Source organism: Cygnus olor, chromosome 4 (assembly GCF_009769625.2).
Source record: "Cygnus olor isolate bCygOlo1 chromosome 4, bCygOlo1.pri.v2, whole genome shotgun sequence".
NCBI classification, from domain to species: Eukaryota; Metazoa; Chordata; class Aves; order Anseriformes; family Anatidae; genus Cygnus; species Cygnus olor.
Genome location: NC_049172.1, coordinates 2,103,480 through 2,124,743, shown reverse-complemented (window position 1 = coordinate 2,124,743; position 21,264 = coordinate 2,103,480). Strand labels below are relative to the sequence as shown.

Genomic DNA, 21,264 nt, shown 5'->3' with positions numbered 1-21,264 from the left:
AAAATGTTCTGTATTCTTTATGAGAATGAATAACACAGACTGACCTGTAATTGCTTCAGTGTATTGAGTTACTTTGCTGGGTTTTAATGTTAAATTAGTTACACTTCCCAGATCTTCATACAGTCTACAGCTGTAGGGAAGTGGCTTTCAGGGAGAACGTGGAGGAGGCTTTGGAGGCTGGAGGAACCTGTAGCACAAGTCTGTGAACCACCACCTCTCACACATGGAGCCTGCCCATGACAAGCTTTTAGGTCATAAACTGTGCACATAACTGCTCTGCCCTGCTCCCTTCTAATATAGATTAAAAAAAAAATGTATAGAAATGCCGTGCTCTGAGATCCCCTGTGTACTTCTTCCCCACCTCTCACAGGTGAACACAGCTTAAAAAAAAACAATGTGTGCCTATAACAAGGAGAAAGTTAGCTGACTATAGCACCTGAAAGCTTTTATTATCCTGTGACACCACCCTGATGGTTCATTCCCTGGGCTGGAAGGGGGAGAGCATGTTGTCTTCACCAGGGCTGGTTGCTGTATGCAGTAGAAAGGTAAATGCTATGTTATTTTTTGTATATATAATATGGAGAGTGTGTGGCGGGGGGGAATACAGTTTTTATTTGAAAGAGATGGCTGTTTCTGAAGGTTGCTGTGGCTAGTTTAGGAAGGTCAAGTGCTATATAGAATTAGGAGGCTGGAGCTCTGTTTCAAGGGTGTTTATAGTGGAAACTGAGGCAGGTGCACTAGTGGAAGGTGTAGCAAGGATTGAACAACAACAAAGAGGCTCAATTATCAAGAGGATTAGCTTCATGTGGATTTAGGAGCTATACTGCTAAGTGTGAGGCTAGTGTGAACCCATGTGCATGTGAACATGGCTCCTGGTGTGCTCGGGTAGTCTCAAAAACTGCTGAAGGCCTTCGTGAGGTAAAATCTGCTGCTAGAGGATAAAGTTGTCACTAGTACGCCTAAGCAGTGAAGGGGGGAGGGGGAGGAAAATGCATTTGAACCTTAATAAATTAAACGAGGAAAGAAGCCATAGTTCTTGCCTACTGTGAGAATATTTAAGCTCTTAAAGGTGGAGAGAGTAGAGCAAAGGCCAAGGCCAGTTTGTATGTGATAAGATGACCGCCTTGTTAGCAAGCTGAACCAGCTTTTGAAGGCCTAAGTCCAGGAAGGTGGAATGAAATAAGATTCCTCTTTTCTGAGTATTTTTGGCTTCTGTTTTTCATAAACCACTGAAAGGCAAATAGATCCATCTACTCTTCTGATGCTGTTTTCATGCTCTTTTGTGTAACAGTACATAGCTACAGGTGAATTCCTGCTGGTTTTCCATCTCTAATAGGAAAGGGCCTGCCTGGTGAAGGATCAGCTTTGAAATACCTTGATGGCCAGAGTGGTGCTTTCCTTTCTGACCACATCTATGCGTCCGTACCACCAGCAGCTGTGTGAAGCCATGGGACTGTCTCCAGGGGTATTTTAATGGGGAGACTAATGGATTTATTTTAGTGGAAGACACTTCTGCCACCATGTTACCCCCAGCAGCTGTTCTGGTCTATTGCAACAAAGCTGTAACTGCTGTGGTGTGCTGCAGGCATCCTCTGAAATGATTAAGACTTGGCTAACTGAATTGTCATCCCATAGATTTGAAAAGGAGCAAAGCTTTTTGGTTGGCTTTACATTCGTACTAGCATCACTTGTATCATATGGGTAGATATTTATCATTAAGACACCCAGAGGAAGAAGATGACATCCGCTTCCAGTTGCCTCTGGCTAGGGAAGCTTTTATATATGTGTTGGCTGAAGGCGGAGTGGGATACAACATGTACAGAAAGCTTGCAAGCCCTTGGAAAACAGCAGCAGATGCTTCCCATAAATAATGGGGGTAAACAGTGTGCTTGGGCAGCAGCGCGGGCATGTAGTGAAATCTTCTGAGCAAAACACTCAGTAAAAGCAATACTTCATGATGAACATAACAGCATGGATTTTTTTTCTTGCACTAGGTGCTTGCATGCTGCGCTGTTTTTGTGGTAGAGTCTTCTCCAGCACAGACCAGTGCACCCATTTCCAAGGGCTCTGATGTATGCTTCATCTTACACATATTTTGAAGGAAAAATATCCAGTTAACATCTATATATTCACAGTTGAACCAAGTACTTCAGTGCAAAACCGTCAGTATTATTTTGTGGGGAGAAGAGATTTTTTTTTCCTACAGTCAGAGACAGAATATATCTCACCCTCCAAACAAAGCTAGAGAAAGCTGACTGGATATCAAACAGATTTTTCTGAAACAAGCCATACTATTTATTCCCAAGCTGTGTCTTCCATAAATACAAAATCTCTGTATCAAAGGTGCTTCCAACCCAAGTACCACGCCTTTGACATAAATAAGGGACAGGCACCTAGATATAACTCTTCCAAAACAGTTTTATAGCGAGTTAATCAATACATCGCAACAGACATATTGCCTTTTATTTTCTGTTTATACACCACCCTGGATCCTTGTATATAGTCTTGATGCCAGCACAAGGATACACGAGCTTAGAGATCAATACAAAACACTTCTTCAGGTATATTGATCGCCAGCTGCTAAGGATGACGATAAATTCCTGCAGATTACCTTTCTGTCGGGGAGCCTGTTAAACCCTCAACCCGTAACTGAGCTGTGACAGGCTGGTTGTGCCCGTGGTGGCACCACCCAGGGACACGGACGCATGCCATTCACATTCAGGCAGCGTGAAACCAAAAGCAGGGTTTTCACATGCCCCCAAGAGCTCACCCCTTCTGCCTGCCAAAAAAAATCAGCAACAGCTTTGAGGCTGCAAGTTTTTGGTGTGAGCCTTCGGGCTGTGAAGGGTGACGCTGCTGGGCAGCTCCCGGGATGCTTGGCTGGCCTCTGGACACACGGTGCTGGTGCCTCCGGCTGCTCTCAGCTCCATCAGGAGCACGTGGGAGACATGGGAGAGGAAGAAATGCCCTGTTTCTCTTTTCTATTCCTCTGGGAAAAGGTGGCAGGAGCTTGGGGATGTTGGTTGGGTTTTGTTTAGAGAGGCAGGGAGTCTAATGTGCCCTATTTTACTTTTGTCCTCTCTTCTCTCTTGGGAGGAGAGAAATCAAGAATGATAGCTAAAAGGGAAAGAATGCCAAAAGAGGAAAAACATCTTGAAAAGATGACTTCTGATTTTATTTTTATTCTTTTTTTGACTAATCTCATCAATATTTGCTTCAGTATTGAAATATTGGGGAAAAAAGAAAAAACAAATTTAATTACCCCCTCATTGCTATGGAAAATGGGAGCTGTGTACCACAGATTTCTGTAGTGCTGCTATCTAACCTTATTTCTGCAAACACTAGACCTCTATTTGGAAGAATTTTTCCCACTCAAGATGCAGGGGCTCTAAGAGCACTGGCTTGCCGGATGTGCTCTGCATATTGCAGAAGTAGGCGAGCAGTGAGGCCACCTGCTCAAGGACACTTGTCTCCAGTTTATCTCCTGAATTACACTGCAGAAGCTTGAATTGTTTCCATCAGCAAGTGCCTCTTGCATTTTGGAGAAGATCTGTGATGAGTAAAGGAGGTACCAGGGCACAAATGAAAGAAGTGGAATATTTTGAGCTTGATAACCTTTAACAAAACATATTCATTATGGTTCATTTTGTCAAGGGGGCAAGGTGGACACTGAAGTGTTGCATTGCTCTGCACAAACAAGACCTCCTTGAGTCTCAGTGTTACTTGTAGCTGAGCCACATACCAGTTGCTTCCCCTTGCTGTTGAGTGAGATGTCCAAAGAGGAAAGCAGTCATCAGAGCAAAGTGCGAGCACAGCATCAAGTCCTTCACCTCTGTGCATTTTTAGAGAAGGAAAAGAAAATGAGTGGGCTTGCTAAGGCACATCTATAAAACAAAGCTTGTTCTTGCTCCCTTGCTTGTCCAGGAAGAATTCCCATATGATCTTTAAAGATTCAGAGCATGCCATAGCATCTTTTTATAAAACAAACTACAGTCAACGTTGCCTCCTTTTTCTGCTGTTCCAGTGCATATGTTGGAAACTGAGTGAAAACAGTGCAGTGATGCTTGTGCATATACAGCTCATGATTTGATTGTTTTGTTAACATTTTCTTAGCTGTTTCATTAAACTGAATGAGGTTATTTTTTTATTCTTGTGTAAATAATTGCTTCTGGAGAAGAAAGAAAACTTTGTTTCATCATTTGAATTACCTGCACTACCCAGGGTTCATGAGCCGGCTGGTTTTGTGCACCTTCCGATTAACAAGCCAAGTCTTAGAAACCAGGTGTTCTTTGGAAAAGAGGCCATCTCTCTTTGATGTGCTTTTTGGTCTTTGCTTGTCAAAAAGGAATTCATGTCCGGTGATCGTAGCTCTGCAGCAATAAAGATAGTAAATCAGGTTAGCCTGGAGGTGAAGCGTGGAGAAGCAGGTGACTTGCCTGGCAAGGCATTACAAAGGGAAGAGCTGAAGCTTTGTGCCCCGGTTCCTGGTTCTCTGTAAAATATTGCCTGTCACTGAGAAGTTCCCAATGGACATGTGTATGGCTACATGGCTTTTCGCTGAGCTGCATCTGCTAAAGTTTTTGCCCCTATCGTGAAAATTAGGCTCAGAAAAAATAACCGTGTCTATGATGGGTTAGTGAACTTCAGGGCATCATCCTGTGGCAATGGGAGATCTGAGCCAGTGTGTGCTTCTGGCTGAAGTCAGCCACATTCATCATCTAAGGAAGTAACAGCACACGCAGTGCCTTCCAAAGGTGTAGCAGCAATGTCCTTATGCTTCACTTCATGCTCCTGCAATCCTGGCTGGGCTTGTGGCGAGCACTCAGCCAGAGCATCCCTGCCCTCGCACCTCCACCTTGAGGCAAGATCTGCGGACAGAGCTGCTCTCATGCCCCTGTCGTATCCCTGGTGTCTCAGCACCATAAATGTTTGTTAATGATTAGACTTATGACTTGAAGAAGAAGAAAAAAATAGCCTTGCCTAGCTAAGAGGCTGAGAATTCTCACCAAAAGGGTGGCATGTGGCTAGAAAATGCAAAGGCATTGGTGAAAGCAAAATGATGTTTGCTAGTGGGAAAAAAAAAAAGGGGGGGGGGGGTGTTCTACGTTTCCATAGGGTGAATAGCTGCTGCCAGTAGTGTTTTCTGTGAGTGTCTAACAACAAACCTGTCTGTTGAGTGTGTGGTTTTCTGATACTTGGTGAAATTGCCTTATTTTGTTTTTCTACATGTGTACACTGGAAACTGTAAAGTGTTACGAGGGGTCCAGAAACCTGCACTGTTGCTGATGAGGCTGAATGCATCGCTTCGTCTGGCAGAGTTGAACTGTGGGATTAAAAGGAAAAGCTGGAACCAGCCAGGGGTAAGGAAGTGCTCTGCACCAGGCTTGAGACCTGTTCTGTGCAGCCTGCCTGGAGATAGTGTGTTGTTCTCCTTTCTGCTTTTAAAATATGTATTATTTTCTTCTCTCATAAATGTGACAGTCTTATATTGAGTGATGTTGGTGTCTGGCTCTGAAGTAAATGGCTATATGTGTGGTGAGGGAGGGAGATGTGTAGGATACAGAGGGTGTCCCTGGGTAGGGGGCTCAGCTGCCTCAGGGACATCACCTCCCCTTCTTTATATCCTAAATGCAACATAAAAAGGGTGGTTGTTTTTTCCTCACTGTATGTGAGGGAGGATGAATCAGCACAGACACTCAGGCTGGCTAGCTGGGGACAGCAAGCTCTGTGCCATGTCCCAGGCGCTTGGCAATCGGCCCCATCGGCATACCTGGACTCCGCAGGCAAGCATCCAATTAATCACAGTCTAATCACAGAGGGACAAGGGTTTCGCTGCTCAAATAACAGAGAGGCGATGCTGTGCTGGTGGTGTAAATTATGCAATCCAATCTTGGGAAGGCTGCAGGAAAGGCAGTCTATCAAAATGCCATTATGCGGTGTGCACAACTCGCTGCTGGTGTCTGGGCAGGCAGGTAGCTGCGGACTCTTTAACGATGAATTTAATGATAGACTCCTGAAGAATTACTGTTGATTACTCTTCTCATATTCATTTCAACCCTTCTCCCTGTGGACACGGAGACAAGCACATGGTGACCGCATGTCAAATTGCCCTCTCTAGCCCTGTGTACAACAGCTCTGAGCACCAGCTGGGGATGGTCGGGTGTGGCTCTGAAGCAAAAAAGTCTGTGTATTGAGGGGCCTGATCTTCCTGCAGGAGGCAGGGGGGCCTGTGGGCAGCAAGGGGTACTGGGGCCACCTGAGGGGTGTGGAGGTGACCGTCCCTTTGGGGCCTGGGCGGGAAGTGGGAAGGCTGGTGCCCTGACAGGGACGCTGCTGAGACGCTCCACTGCTGCCATAAGATGGCCGCTTCTGCTCTCCACCATGAGCAGGGGAGAGGCTGTTGGGCCAAAAAAAAAAAAATAAAAAAAAAAGGTGGAGCTTAGGCACAAAACGTACCTGCAAGTTCATGAATGTAGAATTTCCTATTGTTTTATGCCCGAAATTCTCACCTTTGCAGGTGGTCCCTCGATTTGTCTTTGCAGAAGCAAAGCTCTTTGTGGCACTGTCTTGGCCTAGGGCCTCATCCGAGGCTGGTGGAATGAATGCGGTGGGATTTCTGGCTCAGGGGACACTGGGCTGCTTCATGCAGTTTTAGATGCATGATCAAAAAGCACATATATGCACATATGTGTGGTAATGGCATCCACATCATGTCCATGACAGCAGGGGGAATTTGAGCCATCGCACTTTAAATGACAGCATGGCTAAAACTGAAGCTTTGTTTAATTCTGTGGAATGACAAACATTTCCCCCCTTCATTGGAGAATCTTCCTTGCACATCTGAATGAAGAAGCTCTCATTTGCTTTGTGCTCTGTACAAGTGACAGCTTTTGGCAATAAATGAACAGCAGTCTGGCTTCAACCTTTACTTCTTCCCTCACCCCCTGCAAAAAAGGATTTAAAAATGTGTATTGTTTTGTCAGGATGGTTAGATCCCAATAGAACTTGGGTCCGCAGCACAGCCTACTTGAAATAACGTTATCTTGCATCATAGAGGCCTCCCTGAAACTTTATCATCACTGTTCCCAGTGCAAAGTGTTGCTCTTTCATGGCATCTTTGTATTCCCCAATCCAGCCACTTCAGCTACTAAAAATAAATTGTCTGTTATCAGGGAATAAAAGCAGCTGATGTATCATGGGAGCTGTTTCTGCCCGGAAAAGCATAAAGTTAGAAACTACCTTTTTCAAGACATTCATATTTTTGTTATGATCCATTTTGGACCATATATTCATTAATCTCTTTCTAGCAGTAGCCACAATTAAACTTTACAATCAGGGTAGTCTGAGGAAAAAGATCATAACTGTGTTTCTTCAAAGTGTAATAGTAGACAATAAAATGTGAACGTGAGGAAATAATATTTAAATTTAATCCCCCTAGTCCATACAATAACCTTCACCTTATCTCTGTACTATGCAGCATTAGCTATTCCTTTTTTATTTTGGCTACCTGGTTCTGTTAGCTGATAACTGTATCACAAATCTGTAGGTACGTGAGATGAATTTTTGTGACTGACTGTGAGATGGCTTCATGCATGTCTTATTGAAGACATTCTTACTCTGAGTCTGACCTGTTCTGACTTTCACTGTGATGGTAACAGCAGCCTTCAGGAAGCAGAAAAGGAGACAAAATTTGGAATCCATTGCAGGGGTGGTCAGTAAGATGGGAAGTCAATTGTATTGTAAACCTACAAAATTATGTTGTGCTCTAGCTGGTATTGCACAACATGGTGGTACAGAAACACATGCAAGAACCCGTCTTTTCCGCTGTTTAAATGTGTTTTAAGACTGACTGCAAATCCTATAAGTATGTGTAGGCTGCGGAAGCAGGGTGGGATGGGAGCCTTTGGGATGGGGGTCTGTTAGCACTTGCACACAGAAGTCCTGGAACTCTGGATGCGGGAAGGTAGAGCTGGCCTGAGGAGGTATCATGGTGGGTCTGATCCACTGTCAGTGAGATACTCTTGACTTAAAGAAAGATCTGAATGAGATCTGGGAGCCTACATTTCACCGAGTACAGTAGGCCAATCAGGGTGATTAGTAACTAGAGATGAATGAATTTAGGCAAAGTTGTGCTCTTTTTCTTCTGTTTTCTAATGCTGGTAAGTTGAGATTAATATTAAGCCACTAAAGAATATAGATTTAGAAATAATATCATCATCTCATCAGAGCTGTCAGATTTTTATTTTTTTTTCAGTGAGGAACAGGCTTTTGCTGTAATGTTAATTTATGGATTTTTGCTCACTTTGCTTTTTTTTTTTTTAATGATTTACAAATGAATTTGTAATTGTTTCATTCCTTCTTGAAAAAGCTTTCTTTTTTTTGAAGAAGCTGCAGTGTGTCGGATTAAAGTGCAAATATCTGCTTGAAGACTCTAACAAGTTCTGTGCCACTAAGAGCCTTTTATTTCTGCATTTAATTATGTCTCATTGGATTATAATAATCCTATTCCTCCTTGTTTCTTGAACTCAGTCTTCCATACTTGTCTTGCACTTAATTAAAGGTGCCTCCTTTGCTACTAGGCTGGTAGGGAAATTAAGGCTGACACACAAGGGAGCTTTGCATCTGGAGGAATCTTATTTTTAACCTCTCAAACTCAGCACCTGCAGGGCTCCTGGCAGGTGAACTTATATTCTAATATTGTGATATCTGCCAAGAGAGTGGTCCCATCTGCATTGCCAGAAGGTTGGAAAAGGAGACCTGTGCCAGGTGGTGCCACCGTCCAAAGTAGTTTAAAATCCAGTGCTGTACATCATTTGACCTGTTTTTACTCTGACTTTTGGTTGGAGAACATACCTGAGGGCTCAGAAAATATGGGGGAGTTGACACCAACCAGCAAGACCCAGAGACAGGCAGGGTGCTTGGATGGCAGAGCCTGGTCCTCCTGGTTATCCCTTCTAGGGAAGCTGATGGTGATGCACTGTTCTTTGCTGGTCATGGTCCCCATTGTGGGGTGGATGGCTGATGGCTCTCCAAACATGGGACCATATCCATCTCCATATGGGCTCATGTTGGCCAAGGAATCAGGGTTTCCTCTGGCAGATCTCCTAACATACAGCACACTGTCATTGAACTAATATCAATCAAGGCAGTCTTGTTTCCTCATTTTCTCCCCATAAACCTCATCTATTTCATATTGCTCAGTATGAAAGTAACAGCCAGCAATGGTATACTGTCCATGGTATGTTAGTCTATGGGACTAATGAGATACATCTGTCCTGAGGAAACTGGTGGATGTAGTTGCTAAGCCAATATACATCACATGTGTGAAGTTGTGGCAATCCAATGAAGTTCCCACTGACTGGAAGAGAGGAAACATAACCTCCATTTTTAAAAAGGGAAAAAGGAAGATCTAGGGAACTACAGGCCAGTTAGTCTCACCTCAGTGCCTGGCAAGATCACTGAGCAGATCCTCCTGGAAACTATGCAAAGGCACATGGAAGATAAGGAGGCAACTGATGACAGCCAACATGGCTTCACTAAGGGCAGATTGTGCCTGAAAAATTTGGTGGCCTTCTACAATGGGGTTATAGCATTGGTGGATAGGGAAAAAGCAACTGACATCAGCTACCTGGACTCGTGCAAAGCATTTGGCACTGCCCTGCATGATATCCTTGTCTCTAAACTGGAGACACATGGATTTGATGGATGGACCAGTCGGTGGGTGAGGAGTTGGCCGTACAGTTGCACTCAGACAGTTGTGGTCAAAGGCTGAATGTCCAAGTGGAGATCCCTAATGAGTGGTGCTCCTCAGGTGCTCCAGTACCTAAAGGGGGCCTACAGGAAAGCTGGGGAGGGTGTCCTTCAGGGAGTGTAGGGATAGGACAAGGAGTAATGGTTTTAAGCTAAAAGAGGGTGGGGTTAGATTAGATAAGGAAGAAATTCCTCACACAGAGGGTGGTGAGGCACTGGAACAGGTTGCCCAGAGAAGCTGTGGATGCCCCGTCCCTGGAAGCATTCAAGGACAGGTTGGACAGGGCTCTGAGCAACCTGGTCTAGTAGAAGGTGTGGAAGGGGTTGAAATTAGATGGTCTTTAAGGTCTCTTCCAACCCAAACCATTCTATGATACAATAATTTGGACACAATCAAACAGCCCAAAAGCTGTCTTCTCAGAGCCCATGTCATGAGGCACAGGTGATTTTCATTTTACCTTTTTAGTAGTCCATGACCTGCTCCAGAAGTGTCTTTCTCAAATTCCAGTGGTTGAAATTCCCAAATTTGCATGGTTGTATTGTAGGTACCTAAAGGGTAACCAGCTTTTCAAAAGTTTAGGAAGTCTGGAGCTGCTCTCTCACATGCAAAAGGACCATCTTGTTTTTTTGGCTCCCTGTTTTTGTTTTCAGAGAGCAAAAATACATGCATATACACTAGTTTCCATTCTTCCCTTATGTAAAGAAATAATCATAACAAGTCTAAAAAAGTGAAAGGTTATTCTGGAAATCTGCTGTTAAACATTTGTGAGATATTTAGAGGTAAAAAGAAAGAAACTTGAATACTGTGCTAATTTCTAACTAAATCTGGCTAAATTCTAACGTCTTGGCAAAGCTTCCCCCAACTCTCCTTTTTCTTTTAATAGTAGCATTTTATGATTAGTGATGAGTTTATGCTTTTGACCCTCTTTTTGCTGTGGGAGTAGCTTCATTAGCAGAAATGGAAGAAGGAGCAGCACTTGACCCTTTTCTGAGAGCTGGGTGCCCAAGAGAGGAGGGCGGATCTGCTCTCCCTGCCCCTCTGCTGGCTGCTGGGCTTTGTGTGAAGCAGGAATGCTGCAGGAATGGGGAGAAGAAAAATCTTTGGACAAGTGGAAGAAATGCTGTGTCCAAACCAGCCTTATGTTACAGAGAGCTCTCCATGCTGGGGTGGAGGAAATCAAAGAATGGTTTGGGTTGGAAAAATGCAGTATTTTCTATTTCTGATGAATGCAGAATGCCTCAGTGGACAAGAAAATCACCTTTTCGGAAACACTGGCTCAAATTTGTGTATTGTGTGACTCCATTGCAGTCCAGTCGAGTTACAGCAGGGAAGAATCTTGCCTGCTGCCTACATAGATTCAATGCTTTATGGACAATATTGTTTATTGTTTTTAAAATAATACTTTGCACAGAAATGCTCTGAAATCCATGGCGTTAAATGAAGACGAGGTTGGTAAAGATACCTCATTTGCATGTCTCGTAAATGCACTGTTTACAGTGGTTTTGTCCACCTGATATTCAATGTGTGTGAACGTATGAGAGAGAGCATGCAGATTTAAGAGAGGTTGTATGCATTTATATCACAAACCCATACTAAAATGTGTAGACTGCTGTCTTGAGAAAAATGGTAGCTAATACAGCATAGTAAGTAGTTCAGGTCAAGTATTTTCAAGCAATTGTTGTCAGAGCTGTATGCTATAGCATTCTAGGATGCTAATTTCACAATTAAAGTGTGGTTTGTGCATTGTGCACCACTGAGAAATGTTGCAAGGAAACAAAGCAAAGAAAATGTACTTTTTGGCATTGTATATATCTTTGCATTTTGTGTTTGCAGCTGCATTGGGACACAATGCTCTCTGAGATCTGTGTTACTCATTTCTAACTTACTATCTGATAACTTTTAGCTCATGCTGTTGAGAAACTTGGTTTTCCAAGTACATGCAGTTATTTTCAGTTCTAATCACCATATTTTTCAGTTTTATTCTATTCAGCTTTATTCAGCTGAATGGATTTTTCTACGTGGCCTGTGACTCAAGACCCGTGAGTCATCCCAGCTTCTTGGAATCAGCCAACGGATTTTAGGGCATTACACTCCTTATTCCTGAACGTGGTGAATTGGTATTTTGTGATTACCACAGCTTTTTCCTTTGATCCCTGTTTTCTTCTTCCATTCTGCAAATGCAGATCTGACCATGGTCCTCTTCCACCCCAGCTGTATCCACAGCTATATCCAGCAGGCTCCTGCAAGGCATTTTTAACCAGGTCTGACCGCTGCATGGCAGGGATCTGATCATTACACCAGCCATAATATTTGTTCTGGCGGCTAAAGAGAGAGTTTAAACTCTGCCACTCTAATAGGATTATGCTTTTATACTCAGAATGATTCCGGCTTCAGAGAAACATTTCTGAAATCAGATTTGGATTCCCACAGGCTTTGCTTATTTTTGGAAGCTGGTGAGTGATGGTGCGATTCATTGAGCTAATTGAAGAGTGGCATACGTAGCACAGGTTTCACACTAGAAAGGATGAAGCTTGCTGGAGAAAACAAGCTTTGTCTTTCCCAGTGAATCTCCAAAATCAACTGCTGTGAGCTGTTAGCTGGGTCAACACCCCCAGGGCTGTTCTGGCTGCTGCTCCCTCCTTGTGGGGCATTGTATGCTGGTGGTCCCCAGCAGCTCCCGTAGCAAGGGAGATCCTGGGTGACATTGGGCCCACCTGGTTTTGCTTCCATCAGGCTGTCTCGCGTCTGAAATTAGTTCCCTCCTTAAGCACCGCTATTGAATAATAGCGAGTATTTAAAACGGCAATTGCTCCTCTGATCTAGTCCCTGCAAGAGTCCCTCTTAAGGTAGGACATCTAATTTGACTGCCACTAAATTCCCTTTAAAGGCTGGTACTTCCCACTGTCATGAATTGTCTCCTGCTCTCACCTGCTGAAATAATATCTTGCCTCTGCTTTTGTTGAATGAGGCACACTCTTAACCCTCTAATGAAGTTCACAAAGGATAGACTTGCTGTGAGGGTGGACTTGAATATGATTTTGATTTTTTTTTAAATTAATTTGGGAAACACCACGCATAACAGGTCTGTAAGTGGGCTTTTACATAGCAATTGTGGGGGTTCGTTTTAGTGTGAGATTTTTCTGGGATTCAAGACTTTTTTTTCTTTACCATAGACTGAATCTTCTCTACATAAGGGCTTTCTGTTCCAGGATATGTTAGTCATTTCCTTCTCATTATGTTTTTCAAATAGTTCTTGCTATCATTACGGTCTCTTTGTTAACACACCTTAAACTATGATGATTATCATTAGCAATGTGGCAAAGGAAGCGACTAGTTCAAACTGAATCTCCTAGCTTTCTTACTCAGCTGTGAGAAGGTGTTCTGCAGTGCTTGGCCTCTGCAGGTAGGACTGTCTGCTAGGAATTTGGCCACTGTGGGAGAGATTTCTGTAATCCAGACATGCAAAACAGTAGCATTTCCTTGTGTTGTTTATTACACAGAGACAGGATTGGCGTCTGCCCCCGAGTTCAACTTGTCTTTTATTGGTAAAACAAGAAAGCTATAAAGGAATAATTAAGATAACAACAGGTGGCAAATGTAAAAGGCAGCCAAAATGAAGTGGAATTATCTGTGGACAAATGAATAATTTTAATTTGGCTCTAAGTTTGGTAATCAAAAGTGCAAGAGTGCAAAACTGATCGCTGGGAGAAAGCCAGAAAATGGATGTACTCAGGGTTGAGCATTTATGAAAGTGGTTTTATTGCACACTACAGAATTTTATGTCTTCATTGTGTCACTGTTAAGTGTCCAGAATTATTCTTCTTTAATGAGTAAAATAAAAATGTGCTTAATGTGCGAGTGTTATAGGTCGATGGGAAAGACAAGTCTGCAAAGGATATTTCTACTTTAGTACTCAGTATTTGATCAATGTCTTATGGAAGACATGAAAATACAGAGTAAAGAGTGGGCTTTGGGTAAATGCTTCATTCTCCTTAGAGCTTTATTCCTCAGGGTGGTATTTCTGAAGGGGACAAAAATCATTTTTTCATTTAAAAAGGATGAATAATGACTGAGTGGAAATGGCATGGACAGGTCCACATGCGAGGGGGTCTTTGTGGTGTCTAAGACAAATGAAGACCCTTGTGATATGTCCATCCATGGCTGGTGCCGATATCTGTCTTAAATGGATTGCAAATCCTGAGTGCCTTTAGGTGTATCGACAATGTGACTGCAGAGAGAAGGGTGAGAAATTTCACAGCATGTAGTTTTCTGACAATTTCTAATTGCTATAGTTTTCAGACAAGTCAGAAGTGTAACGCCAGTGAGATGTTTGGACAAGTTTTATTAACATAGCCACAGACTCTGAGAGAACACACATTTATATTCCTTGAGGATTTCCCTTTAGAAAATGCTTTTTTTCTTTTTCACAAATCACCAAATATTTTTCAGATGATTTTTCTGATTTACATTTCTGTTCTAGACACGCTTCTTGACTCAACGTTGTTTCAACAGTGACATTGTAGTGGGAGACCAACTGAAATGACTCTTCAACCTCTCTGCATTGGGAGGTCCCAGGGGATCACTGTTGCCATCTGAGCCAGTCCGAGGTGTGAAGATGTTCATTTTGGGGTTCACAGGGTGTAGCATGAGGGTGAGCTCAGCCGCCATCCTTTTCTTCCTGTGCGATGGTGCTTGGCTGCTGCCTACACTTCTCCCATGGGCTCGGCCTGGATGTCATGACTGAGGTTGCAGCCTTGTCTTCATGGTCAGGCAGAGGCAGTGGTGGCTGTGTTCTCTGTGCCGAGGGCAGCCCTGTGGTGAAATCTCCAAGGGCTGAATGCTTCACAAAAGTAGGATTTTGTGTCTGTTATTGGGGAGGTTCGTTCATTTTGGATGATTTCTCCTGTTGGACAAGTCACCTTGTTGCCTGATTAGTAGTTGGCTCCATTAAGTGGATGTGCAGAGACTTAACAAAAGTTCTTGGGGTTTATGAAAAATATAGAGCCATGCTGGAAAAAAAGATAAAAATCTTCAGCACTACAGAAATGGTGATTTAGGATCTGTGCTAAAAACTACAGCTCCTAGCAGGCTCCCCTGGTCATAAAAATTCTTCGTTATACAGATGTTTTCCTTGCCAAAGCAAAAGCGCTGATGCAAGATGTCACCACAATGAAACGTGTCTGTCAGAATTTTCCGTCTCAGCTTGTCCCATATGTGCATGGGGAAAAAATGCTTCCTGCGAAATGGACTTTAGAAAGACCACTACAACATGGTCTATATTATAGCACTTTCAGTATAGCTTCTGACAGCAGTCTAGGAAAGCTGTGAAATACCTCTTCTTCAGCCAGATCTTCTAACACCAATGGAAAGAAAAGAGGTGGCTTCCTGGCCATGCATCTAACCTTTGGAAATATGAGTTTTAGTGTTATGCAAAGGTGTTGTCCATTCTGAGCATCTCAGCTGCTTCAGATTGCCTCCCTGTATCTCCCTAAGTTGGCAATGTTTTTATCTTCAGGTGTTGGATAGTATCTTTTAAGAAGATTGAAGGGAATTAAATCTCCAGGATCAACTCTCTCTTCCAAGCAGCTGACGAGTTTTAGTGTGTTCAGTGTGGCAGTTACTGGAAATAACTGAAGTCTGCAGAGGATGAACCGGGATACATAAAAATGTTCTTCATGCTTAAGATGACAATTTAAAATTTAACTACAACTCCCAACTTAATGATGGCAGATTTACACATGGTGCCATCCAACTCTGTCTTGCTTTATAACTAGGTGGCTTCCCTGAATTAGGGCTGGGCACCTGAGAAATAGCAAAAGTATGGAAAGCCTCATCATGCTCCTGATGTGTGGTATTTTAGTTAACTAGGATATTTAAAAGTAATTAAAGTGTATATAGTTTATTAAATGAAAGATGTTGCCTACTTGTGAGTTGTGATCTTTTTCCTCTATGAAGGCCAGGAGCATAAGACATTAGCACAGACACGAACTCAGTTGCTATTGGATTTACAGGTAAAATAGTAGATATTGGTGGTGAGAGGCAGCCCTGAGGAGAGTGGGTAGGGAAGAAAACCGGAGTGGAAGCAGGCTGCAGTACAGCAGGGAAGGCATACTTTTAGGAGGAGAGAGAACAGCAAATAGCTATGACAGAAAACTTTCTCCTTAAATATGATATTCATGAGGCCTGTATATCCACACAGTAAACAAATATAAGCAGACTCTTTCAATACACATTTTTATTTTTCCGTATAAAAAGCCCTTGCTTCAGTTCATGCCAAGTTTTACTGCCAGGTGCAGTATAGAAATCTCTCATAACAGTCGATGTTGTAACTTTGGAGGCTTTCAACCTCCTTCTCAGTCCTGTGGAGCAGATCAGAGGTCCCAGTGCCTCTCAGGAGGGAATCCAAGTTCAGTCCATGGATTTAGATGAGTGGCAAGCAACTGCTCTGGTGACTTTTCATCTGGGTACCGTGAGGGGGGATAACAGACATAGACTTCTGAATATATCCACAGCAGTAACTGTAGAACCTCTAACCCCTGAGTTTGTGGTGTGTGGTTTGAGATGTGCCTCGAGCCACTGGTAGGCATGGGTTCCCTACCTAGCAGTGAGCAGTAGTGAGTTTGGCTCTGGATCTTGAACTCAACTTCTCTCCGGCTATGTATTGCAGGGGGAATTTCATATCAATAAAATCATGAGGTTACTCCAGCCCTTAGTCAAGATGGGGTAACTGAAAGGTGATTTTTGCTTTTTATTTAAACAGGATTGCTTATGAAATTTTAAGCACTTCACGTCGCAGAACAATTTTTCTTTGCTTACTTGGTGTGATTACACAAAGCTCTGCAGGAAGATGTGCTGTAACTACGGTGTCATTAAACAACACTTTCTATTGGTGGGTTTGTTCTCTCCTTCATGAGAACATCAAATTGTCATTGATGTTACTGGGAACTGTGCGTCTTTGGACGGCACGCAGATTAATACTGAGATGATTCCCTGGCCTAGGCAAACACAGAAACAAAAAATATTAAAGAAAATCTCTATAAATAAATGTCTGTCTCGCAGTAAGTTCTGTAAGAACTCATTTTCTCAGATATCCAGCTTTTTCTTGTAATTCAGATCATACTATGAAGGGAAGTTAAATTACTCAACAGGGAATGTGGCTTACAGATAAGTTCTGCAAGACAGCAGAGCGTACGCCAGAGTTAGAAAAGTAGTAAGTACAAAGTCAATTGAATGGCGTGCAATTATCTCCCAAATTATGGGGTGTGTTTTTGAACCCCCATAGATTTTTTATGGAATTGCAAGTTAGACAGATTAAGGAATCCCACTCCACCCACTGCTGACCTTCCTCTGGCTGAAAATAACCTCTAAAAAAACCCACAAGGATAATTCTAACTACCAGCTCATAAAGCTAGTTGACCTTCTGTGGTGAAAACAGATTTGTATATTAACATGTCACAGTCCTCTTACAGAAGAAATAGGAGTACTATAAAACTAGCCCATGTTTGATTAGACTTAGCTGTATCAGGAAAAATGGCTTTGTAAATGAAAAGTGGAAGTTATGGGTTTATTTAGATATTTTAAATGTCTTTCTTTTTCTCCTCGCTGAACAGCTGCAGCTGACTGAAATGCAAATATCAATCCAGTTTCCCTTGGAAATAGTTAATTCTTCATGAATGGGAACTTGAGTATAAATTACATGTATAATTCATTTCTGTAATTCTATAAATCATTTTCTAACTGGAATTTGGATATTTACATACATGAAAAAGTGGTCTTCCTCTCTTCTCACGACCTGCATACAGAAAGAGTCCCTTCTACAAATGGATGACATCAGAACTTTATTTAGTGCTTCCAGGCTTCTGTTTGTCTGGGAGGGAATAATCTGATTCCAGAAGCTAGAAGGGAAAATGCAAGGCATAATGAATGTAATAGAAATGGTAAATTCTTATGAAGAACTCCTCTATATAGTAATGTTTTTTTGTTTTGTGTTGGTTGGTTGGTTGTTTTCTGAGGGGGGCTGGGGATGGGGAGAACTCTGCTATCCTTATATTAAATAAGGTTTCTCTTTTAGGTGAAGATTTAAGTGTTGTTCAGGTTTATTGGTGGGTTTCATTGGTTATTTCCACATGGCTTCCTTTTCCAGCCTGGGAATACAGAGGAAAAATGAAACATGGCCAGGAAAGGACAGGGATCTGTGAGTGACAGGAAAAACTGGCTACATTTGTTCAGTAATCTCTTCATTTAGATGTATAAAGGCATTTGGGATCTAAAGAAGCAGACAGGCAAAATGTCTGTGAGAGCTTTTAAAAGAGCCTAGCTGTCTGACTCAATTGATAACAAATAATTATGATAGAAAGCCAATCACTTCTTGGTTTCTGAGGGCCTAAAAGTCGTTTTTGAAAAGCAGACTTGAAGCCTGAAAATATTTTGAAAATTTTGCCTACCATGTCTCCCTTGTCTGAAAGCATCAAACAGATCCGGAAAGAAGCCAAAACTGGTATTAAGATGTCTGTAATGTCATTTCTAATTTGCTTAACGGTAAAAGCTCTAGCAAGGCGTAGTTTGCTATTCTGTAAGGTTTGCACTAAGAATTCTTGCCTGTGATATGATTAAACCTCTTTCTGACATAGATCTGTAAAACAAATGAATATTTTATAATAAAAAGTAGAAGCATTATGATATTTTAAGGGAAAAAAAACCTTCAGTATCTTGTAATTCTGAGTGCACAGTTGGAGACACCTTGGAGGCAATTTACATCAGCTGAAATCAGGCCCTTTTAAGACTCCTCAAGCAAAGCAGTGAAGAAGCCTGGTGTGATAATTAGGGGAAGAACTTCCATGGGGTTGTTTTACCTACAGAGCTGAATATCCACACCTCTCATGGAGGGCAGGCCCATAGATGCGTGCTCTGCAGTGTAACAAACGTGTGTGCAGCAGGCTTGCTTGGATTAATGTTGCCTGCCTGGGAGCTGGGGGACAGGAAGGGAGGCAAAGGATGGGGCTGATGGCACTGTATGTCCCAAAGGATCTGCCATGCAGAGGACTTGCTGAGGCAGGGGATGCTGAGTCAGTGTGCAATGTGAAATATGCTGCAGAGGTTACCGAAGAGCAGATTTTGGCGCAGAAAACGGGAGACAGGATGTAAGGAAAGAAATGCTCCCTTTGTAATACACCATCAGAAGTGTTTATTCTGCAGAGGTGAGAAGAACCAATAATAAGGTGTATGCACATCAATTATTTAAAACAATTCCAGCAAATACAGACTTTGACCTCCCTCACCACCCCCCAACTAAAAATACTTGGAGTAATCAAAATGTATTTTGATTTTTCTTCAACACCAAGAATTTGTTCAACTGGATTTGCTGTCGTCAGATAAGAGGGGGGAAAAAAAAAGGAAAAAAATAAACAGCTTGGGCAAGACAGTGAAGTTTTTCTTCAGCTCTATCAAGAAGATGTCTTTTGTTTTGAAATACTACAGAAGTTATACTAAATCTTACAAAAGTTATCGAGTCATTGGAACACTGAACACTTCAGAATCTGTCATTTGCAAATCCTTGTTTATTTTTGGTAGCTTTTCTAGATAGGACAGTGATGGAGGAGTCAAATCCATAGACAGGTCCACACCTTTGCAGTCACACTAAAGGATGAACTGGAAAAAAAAAAAAGAGAAAACAAGGGCAATATAAGAAAAGGTTTTGTGCAGGAAAATTCCCATCTTTAAAACAAACAAACAAAAACCCTTCAAGCAACAGTTCCTGGCATATTTATGGAGAGATGTGCTATATAATGATGGACAGGCTAACTTTTAGAGCTAATTTTCATGATCTGATACTGATGAGGACAAGTATAGCAAGGTGACTATGAGATTTTAGCTCTTTCAGAAAGAAAGTAGTGGTGAGAAAGAGAGCTTCATCATTTTAGCTCTTGGACTATAGTTCTAAATTGTGTGTGCAAACATACCTCCTCCTGACAACAGTGGTGAACTTAATCTTACTTAAATACAATAAAATTGGACACTTAACCTCTGCTGATTTATATACCCGTGTTGTACCTGTTTTGCACAGCTGTCACATGCTTACACACCTATTATAAACATAAATTTTAAACCCATTATAAACATAATTTGCTACTGATGGAAACTACATGACTAGTTGGGAGTTGATGTGTAAGGTGGCCAAGCTCCGAAAGCAGCACCCCATGCCCTATTTATTCTTGGCGGATGGTTCGGGAGATGAATAATGTTCCACCACCTAACAGGATCTGCCTGTCACATACTCTTCAGATGCGCTGTGCTGGCTCAAAATTTAACGCAAATGAGAAGAAAGAGGAGGAGGGGGAAGGAGGAAGGAAAATATTCAGCCTTTGCCTTTGTATTCAGGGCATGTCCCTGTTGCCTTATTATCACATCAGAGAGCCTGGACCCATCAGTGCTTTCATTACACCACGTTTTCCTCCCCCAAGAATTTATATTGCTGCCATCTTAATTTGTTTGGGGGACGCTTGGCAGTCTGATCCCATATCAGAAAGAAAATTTGTTTTTATTAAAAAACATCTATAAGCAGTTAATCTGGCAACTTTCTTTCTTTTTTTTCCTCTAGACCTTGAGAGGTCAATACATAAAGAGAACCTCGATTACACAGGCTTGTTTTTTTTGAGGGCCGAAGTCCTGTTTTAATCATCAAGCCTGCTGCTGTATGTAGACTCTGACACCTGTGTCAGCTTGTGCAATTTCATATTTCTTGGGGCCAGAGGTGCAGGAGACCAGGGCAGGTGGAGACCCCCGCAGCATGATGAGATTGAAGACAGTGCAGCCCCACGCAGTGCTGGAGGTGGGGACAAAGCACAGCTGATGGCTGCCGACCGGCACACATGGCAGTAGGCCCGAGAGCCCCAGCCATGGTGCAGCACTGACTGAGATGGAGGGGTGGGAAGAAATTGCCAATCAATAATAGAAATAAAGCTATTGATGGATTTCCAGCAGTGATAAAGCTAGGTGAAACTTGAACCACACAGACTGTGCTTTACAAAACCAGGCCCTGGGGTCAGCAAGGGCCTACTAGAGTTAATGGGAAGACTCCCAGTGGTCTCACAGGGCAGGAGGTCAGGCCTTTAGTGTTGCAACACTACCTCAAATCTACACAGGAATCAGTATTTGCAGGGGAAGGGGAGGTAACTGCAGCTGTAGGCCCTCAGTATGTAAAACCCCTCTTGATTTACAGCCTGCACCATGTGGAAGTATTGTGGAGATGAATCCTGTAGCTTATGAATAGGAAAGAAGCCCCGTCATTATCTTTCACAGCTACAGCCCCCTTGCCGTGAATAAATGTTTCATTTTTATTGCATTTGTTTTGCTGGTCTTTAAGAATCCCAACAATTACATGGTCAGCGATATCAAAAGCATAAAAGAAATCGAGATCATTTATAGCTAGCTCACAAAGGCTCTTCTATAATATGCTGATCTGGAGAAATTCTGTGTTGATGGGTCCTATTACGAGTGGAAGGATTGAAACTTTG

General features: G+C 42.5%; 1 long non-coding RNA gene across 1 annotated transcript; it reads left to right on the top strand.

Moving 5' to 3' along the window:
• Positions 1-449: 449 nt before the first annotated feature.
• LOC121069111 lies at positions 450-19,395 on the top strand. Its single transcript, XR_005819272.1, has 3 exons — positions 450-545; positions 14,232-14,358; positions 15,267-19,395. It is a non-coding gene; the product is annotated as an uncharacterized LOC121069111 (long non-coding RNA).
• The last annotated feature ends 1,869 nt before the right edge of the window (positions 19,396-21,264 follow it).